Source organism: Silene latifolia, chromosome Y (genome assembly GCF_048544455.1).
Source record: "Silene latifolia isolate original U9 population chromosome Y, ASM4854445v1, whole genome shotgun sequence".
NCBI classification, from domain to species: domain Eukaryota; kingdom Viridiplantae; phylum Streptophyta; class Magnoliopsida; order Caryophyllales; family Caryophyllaceae; genus Silene; species Silene latifolia.
This window is the reverse complement of record NC_133538.1, coordinates 107520282-107527075: the sequence shown is the minus strand read 5'-3', so window position 1 is coordinate 107527075 and position 6794 is coordinate 107520282.

Genomic DNA, 6794 nt, shown 5'->3' with positions numbered 1-6794 from the left:
CTTGAGATTGTAGAGAGACAGGCTCGTATAGAGAGGGACATAGCTCTTACTTTGTTCCCTATGTACGAGTATCACATGAGGTGACACCGTCCCATTCCAGAGGGTTGGCCACACTCGTCCTTCCTCCGGTACCCAGCTGAGGGGTACCCTGAATCAGCTAGTGAGGAGGAGGATGTAGCAGCGGCGACAGCGAGAGCTCAGGCTGAGCAGAGGAGGAGGAGAGAGCAGGAGGAGGACCCGGACTTCACGGTGACGGTGGAGGACGTGACAGAGGAGGCTGACGAGTAGCTACTGGTCTACACACTTCCCCAGTTTTTTGGCTGGTTTGGGGAAGTTCGTGTTTTATATGTATATTCTTGCTCTTTCATTTTCTTTTGTCTCTTTTTTATTTTATTGCTTTTATTCATTTATTGGTTGTCTATTCCCGTTCCCCTGTATATATCTGCTGGTGTATGCTGGAGGACAACGAGGGCGTTGTCCGTTTTTGTTTGGGGAGGGTAATGCATCCTTTGAGTCTGCATTTGTTTTGCATTCACGTTTCTATTTTCAGCTTGCATTGCATTTATTTAAATCATAAAATCATAAAATCCAAAAAAATTAGAAAATTTCAGAAAAATTAATAAAGTATTCATGTTTATTTTTGCATATAGGTTGAGTCGGAACGGTTGATTTCCGTGATGATACTGCACTTTAACTTGTCATTTTACTTGAGCCTTGCACTTTCATTGACGGTTATTAGCTGAGTCTTACACATAATCTACGAGTTTTTGTTCAAATATAGCTGACTGTTTAGACTTGACCTAATAAATTGGCAACCTACTTACAATTTCTGAGATTTAGAGCCTTATAACTGGTCAAATTCATGACCGGTTTACATAGTAATTGAGAGTAGTGCTCCTTGTATAGCATGTTCATCATTTTTGCACTTTTATGACATTCGATTTTAAAATGCATACATTCGGGTTTGTGGTCGGTGTCACATTCAGGGAGGTGCTTGCAAATTTTCCCTTTTCTTACATTTTTCACCCATTTAGCTCCACTTAAGCCAAATTTAGCCTTTTCGACCCATTAGCTACATCCAAAACTGAGCTTGCCTAGTCAAGCTAGTTTAGTATGTCTTTTGTGGTATGTTTTTCCGTCTTCGAGTTTGGCCCGTATATATTGATTGGAGTTGGTGAAAATGAAGGAAGGGAGAAAAAAAAAAGAAATTGAAAAGAAAAAGAAAGAAAAACGTGAAGAAAGAAAAAGAAAAAAAGAAAAAAAAGAAAGAATAGTGATTCACGTGTGATCAGAGAAAAAGAAAGAAAAAGTTTAGCAAATTTATTTGATTTGTATTGTTTGTTCAATTAAGACGGTCTTAAAAAAAGGAAGTTTGTGACCGTCTCACTCCTTGTTCTTATTCATATATTTTTGAGGAGATAGTGTGTTTGAATGGTGAGTTGTGTGCCAAATGAAGGGCACCTGTACTTTTTCAGTCAGTTGAGATTCGGATGGTCTTATATGGTCCTCTTTAGGAACTAGCTTGGCGCTTTTACCTCCACATTTCCATAATCTGTTTTGCCTTTTCTCACCTGAACCTCACTTTCCTATAATATTTGTAAGCCCTCGGCTATGACGGACATTGTCGGTTGGAATGTGTGCATTAGTGCTCGAATCGTCTTTCATTTTTGTTGCATGCATGCTATGTAGGTCGCAGTTTAGGTGAGTGACTGTTTCTCTTTCTCACTTTTACATAATAATTCACCCTTTGCTTTATGAGAGAAGAGTGACCACGTGAGAGTCCGATTTTGTTGGTCTTGCAAGGTCGATAGGTCAGCTTTATTTCTGGACATCTTATAACTTGTTTGTATAATGATTGTTGTAGCTGTAACTGTTGATTTCTGTTGCATTAAATTTGTTCAAGTAGACAAGTTATAGCTAGCTCTGAGTTTTTATTTCCGTTCCATTAGTTTGCATTTAGTTTACTCGAGGACGAGTAAAGGTTCGGTTTGGGGAGATTTGATACGTGCATTTTATATAGTCTTTTTAGCCTATTTTTGCACGCATATCCATGTACTTTTGTACTGTTTTATATTGCATTTTGCCCCGAAATGGCTACTTTGGTTTGTTTCGTCCGTTTTGTAGGAATGAACCTGAAAGTAGTGGAATCGTACCCCTTTCGTCCTGTTTTGCATGCATTTTGAGAAGACGGAAAGTTTAGAGCGAGAGCACTGCATTAGGATGCGTGAAGGAATGGTCAACAAAGCCGTCGGCAAGGAGTTGAAGCTGTTTTGGAGGAAGAACACTCGATCGAATGCATTTCTTGGTCGATTGAGTGGTTTCACATGCTGAGGAGGTCGATCGAGTAATTTATTTTACTCGATTCAAATGCTGGAAATCAGGTTTACTCGATCAAGTAACATTTTTGGTCGATCGAGTGGTTTACTTGCTGAAGTCCTCGATCGAGTTGTCTCAAACCACTCGAACAAGAGGTTTTGAGTCTTTACGGGCTTTAATTAGTCCGTGTTGCTTATTTAGTTAATGGACTTAGTTTTTCTATTTAAGCTTTCAATAATTAGGTTTTAATTACGTTTTACACTGCTTAACATTGGTATTACGCCACTTTCTCTTCTCTTAATCTTTCCCTTAAACTCATCACTGTAACTTTGCTTTTGGGATTATTTTTGCTTGGATCTTGTTGTTCTTTACGCCGGAATTCTTGCTATTGTAATCTTTTCCTCCTTTTAATCTTAATCTTTCCTTTGTTTGCTTTAATTCTCTTTTTTTATTCTCTTAATTTCTGCCCTAAGTTTTATTTATGCAATCTCATTATTATTTCATCATGTTTACTATTAGTTATTTCATTATTATTAATCTTGACAACATTAATAGCATGAGTAGCTAAATTCATTCATGTTGGGATTAGGGGATCTATGGTAGAAATGTGACGATGTAGCGAATAGGCTAGATGACTTATTTGTGAGAATCTGTACCATGGCAATTTAATTATAATACCGACTTAGTTGAGTGCACACTTCTAAGTTACCCTTTAGTCTGGTTAAATTTATTCCTGGAGCGAAAGATTGGACTAAATAGACCTGCTATGAATAGTAGACTACTCTAATGAGGACGGAAGTTAAGTTCGTGGAAATCTAGGATAGAAAGTGGACTGGAAGGACCTTTCAACATCCGTCTCACAGTAAATTATCTAGACTATTTGCAGTTGAGTCATTATACTACCATAGTGAACCAAAATCCCAACATGTTCCCTCTTTATTGATCACTCTTATTCATATTTTCTTGCTTTTACTGCTCTTTCTTTACTACTCTTTCCCTTAAGCCTTTTTAGTTTTGAAAACCAAATTCAATCCCCCATTTGTGACCAAATAGATGGACCTTTAACAGATATCTTGCCTCCCTGTGGAGATCGACCCGAATTCCCTAGCTATATTAGTTAGTGCAAGTTGGTTATCTTTGGTAGGTACTCGACTAGCCTGTCACATATCATCGACGTATACTTCTACTTCTTTATGCATCATGTCGTGTAGCAATGTGGTCGCAGTGCGTTGATATATAGCTCCAGCATTGATTAGCCCGAATGGCATAACAGTATAGCAATAGGTGCCCCATTGAGTGACGAAGGCTGTCTTATGCATGTCTTCTATGGCCATTTTGATCTGATTATACCCTGAATATCCGTCCATGAAGGATAACAACGCATGATCTGCTGTATTATCTACCAGTATGTCAATGTGCGGTAGAGGGAAGTCGTCCTTAGGACTTACTTTGTTCAAGTCTCTGAAATCAACATAAACTCGAATTCTCCCATCCTTTTTGGGTACGGGGACTATGTTAGCCACCCAGTCTGAATACTCGGAAACTTTAATGAACCCGACTTTGAATTGTTTATCGACTTCTTCTTTGATTTTAAGAGCCTATTCGGTCTTCATTTGGCGAAGCTTCTGTTTTACAGGTTTGAAACCTGGTTTGATTGGAATACGATGTTCTGCAACATCCCTGTCGATTCCTGGCTTGTCTTTGTATGACCAAGCGAAAACATCGTTGAACTCGTGTAGAAGGTCTATGAAATTGGCCGTTTCAGTTGGGTTTAGGGTCGTCCCTATCCTAAGTTCTTGGGGTTCTAATTCGGTTCCTACATTGAAGGGTTCGGTGTTTTCTATAACTGGTGCCCCTTCCCCCTCTTGTAATATTTCTTTAACTATATATGGACGTAATTCGACTGAGTCTGGGTCAGGATCATCCTCATTATCATCGTAAATAGAATTGCATTCAGAAGAACACAAAGTGTAAGCAGAATCTGATTTATTCATATTAAATTTTGAAAAGAGTTGAAACAAAGAAGCCATCTGTTCAGTAGTCATTGGCTGTAAAGGGACAGCTGCTGGGGCATTTCTCGAGCTATTGTTTCTACTCGATGGTATTCTAGGAGAAACAAGGGGATTGGGAGTGACGACAGGAGGAGACTCTCTAGGGACTTCTCTAGACTCAGACTCTGATTCCAACTACGACTCCGACTCCGACTCGAATTCGTTGTCTTCAGGCTCTCCTTTGAACATCTCTCCTTCTCCAGTGGTGACTTTAAAGAGGTTTCCTTTCTTGTTCGTCCACTTGATCGGCTTTCTCCATCCTTTCTGCTGGTTCGAAGTGGCTTCGGTTATCAATGCTGTGGGGTTGAAATGGTCATCTTGAAGTATCATGGTAATGATCTCGTTCTGTGCCGCCCCAACGATTCGGTCCTCTCCAAACAGAAGGCTAACAGAATGTTCGTCTAAACAAGGTGTTTGACGAGTTTTGATGGTAGGAACCGTTTCTGAAGGGATGAAGTAGCAATCGTGGAAGACCTTGACTGCAGCTAGTTACATTCCCTTATAGCGCCAAGGTTCGGGAATCCTGTGAAAGTGTTCTTGATTCCCTTCTCTAACGAAGTATCCGTTTAGGGTAGGGAGATAGGGTCGCATTTGGATTCCTTTGCTCTTACGGTTTTGGAACAGAGTGAGCATTTCCAAAGCTTCTTCTTTCGTGGGTTTGTATCCCAATCCTAAGGGTATCCTCTGAGAGTTTCCTTCTTTGTATGGTGCGAAGGTATTTTTCTTGGCAGGATTCAATGGCATTCCCGGGAAGTATCCCTGAGACTTGAGTATGTGGTTGACCACTAAATTGGAGTATGGATCGAAGTATAGAGGTGCCAGTTCGCTCTCTATAAGATTTATGTTCTGAAAGCCACCAAGCTTATATACAGGACCTGTAACTACTTGGTTGCTCGACAGTTTTTCTATCACTGCTTTGATAGGTGACGAAGTGATCGTCACTACTTTGCCATCTAGTAGAATCTTAACCTTTTGGTGCAAGGTGGATGTTACTGCTTTGGAAGCGTGAATCCAAGGCCTTCCCAGAAGTATATTGAATGACGTTTCGATATCCACTATTTGAAAATTAACCTTTCGCTCAATTGGCCATGTGGCTATAGTGAGATTGATCAGCCCCACTACTTTACGTCGTGTTCCATCGTATGCTCGAACACCTTGGTTGGTAGGAGTCCAATATGATTCTTTCATGCCCAATTTGTATGCCGTTTTCAATGGTATGACATTGACCGCAGAACCATCATCCACCAAAGTCATTGGCACGTTCTTCTTTAAGCATGTGACGGTAATGTACAGAGCTAGTTTGTGACTGACGCCGAAAGGAGGCAAATCTTCATCTGAAAAAGTAACTGGGTTACTTAGTTTAACTGAATCTTGGAAGACCAAGTTGACTACATCGTCAGGCGTAGAGTTGTATGCCACGTTCAATTTTGCCAAGGCTTGCAGTAAAGCTTGGCGATGAGGAAATCAACTCGCAACTAGTTGCCAGACTAAAAGATCAGCCTTTGTCTTCTGCAGTTGTTTTAGCAAGTGGTCAGTAGATGTATCTTCGCCATCATTTGGTGTGATGACATTAGTGTTAGTGACTGGACCATTAGCTATAGGACCATTCTGAGAAACATTTTAATATGGGCGCTCTGAACGAGTAAAGTGGTCTATATCTTGATCTTCCCTAGCCTTGACTATATCCTCACTAGCTTTGACTAGGTAGTGTTCTGTGAGGTATTCATCGTCATCGTCATCGGCCCATATTCCATTGACGATAGTAAGCTCTCTCAACCTGATGACTCGGCTTCTAAACTGATTATTTGGTTGACTAGACTGTCAACCACGGCGACTACCTCTTGCATTGTAGAATCTTGAGATAGATTTAGTGGCATGCTCTCCTTGGGTGTGATGCTTGGATTAATGAGGGATGCTACTACATTTTCCAGTTCTGAAACTTGCCTACTCACGATCTTTGCCCATGCAATAAAATCGGCAATGGTAGGATAAATGGTGGAATAACTCCCCTCATCTTCTAATGCATGAATCTCATCTTCGATTGGAGAAATGAGGTGTAAACGACCATCTTCGATCATATCCTGAAGGACATGTTTTAGTTTAAAGCATTTCTCTGTATCGTGTCCCTTGCCTCTATGATATTCGCAGTATGCATTCTCATCCCAGAACTTGGTCTTCTTTTCGGGGTCAGGTGTAGGTCCTATGGGTTGGAACTTCCCTTGTTTCATCAACCTTTTTAGAGCATTGGAGTATGTATCGCCAATGTTTGTGAACTTCCTTTGTGGGTTATTCTTCTTCGATGATTCGACAAGGTTAACCTAATCAGTCTTGCTCGTAGAGCCATAAGAACGACTCGTCGAACTTTGATATCCACGACCCACCGTTTTGGACAAGAGCCTTTTTACAGATGTCATTTTTAATTCTCGT